This window comes from Nanorana parkeri, unplaced genomic scaffold (assembly GCF_000935625.1).
Source record: "Nanorana parkeri isolate BGI_ZX_2015 unplaced genomic scaffold, ASM93562v1 scaffold1439, whole genome shotgun sequence".
NCBI lineage: Eukaryota > Metazoa > Chordata > Amphibia > Anura > Dicroglossidae > Nanorana > Nanorana parkeri.
The window spans coordinates 1,742-2,803 of record NW_017307707.1 but is presented as its reverse complement, the minus strand read 5'-3'; positions in this window follow the sequence as shown (position 1 = coordinate 2,803).

Below are 1,062 nucleotides of genomic sequence, written 5' to 3'. Positions count from 1 at the left end.
AGAGCTAGGTTATTTTTCTTTTAAATAAATATTAATGTAATTTTATTGGTATCTATCTACCAGTAGCTGCCTCATTTCCCACCCTCGGCTTATATTCGGGTCAATACTTTTTCCCAGGTTTTTTTTGTAAAATTAGGTACCTCGGCTTATATTCGGGACGGCTTATACTCGAGTATATACGGTACAATTTGTAGGCCGAAATTGCAGTACATCCATAGCTTCTGTCCTCCCCACTGGGAGCTGCTCTGTGTCCCCTCTGACGCAAAGCAGCGTCCAGCGGGGAGGGAGAGAAACTGTTAGGAGGGTGGGGGGGAGGAGAGCGCTTTTGAGCTGCAGTGTCACAGGAGGCTGAGCTCTCCTCCGGCCACGCTTGGCCTCCTGTGACAACAAATCGGGATGGAAAGTGGTTTAGCGAAGGAGACAGCTGTCAGCCGTGTCACAGGAGGCTGAGCTCTCCTCCCCGCATTGCCAGCTCAGCCTTCTGTGAGAGCTGAAGGAGTCGGGATGAAGAGCGGCTAACAAGCGCTCGATCAGCTGATCACGGAGTGCTTGTAAATAATTAAGGAAATAGTATGTTTACTGTGTCCCCAATTATGAATGAACAGGAAGGTGCTCTACATCGCTTCCTGTTCATTCATAACAGGGGCTGCAATTTTTTTCTTTTCGAGTTTCGGTCTAAAAATTCCATTTAGGCGCATCTCTAATTGTAAGTAAAATAAAAATATGTTTAATAATTGCAAGATGGTTTAATATCAGCATGCAGGGGTGATTTTTAGTGAAAGGGGGTAAAGGCCCACTTTAAGGAATCTTTTTATCACAGTAAATATAAAGGCTGATCTTCTGAAAATGGTAGTTGTCTGGCTGCAATTCTTCTACTTTAGTACTTTGGGTCTCTGACCTGAAACAAACATGCAGATAAAGACATCTGACTTCTAAAGTAATGGTACTTTGTGTAATGTCTTTAGTCATATCACTAATATAATTGATATTATTTTTGCCCCGTTTTGTCTGTGCCTAATGATTTTCACTCATTGCTCTTTTCTACTATAAGTTAAAAGGATA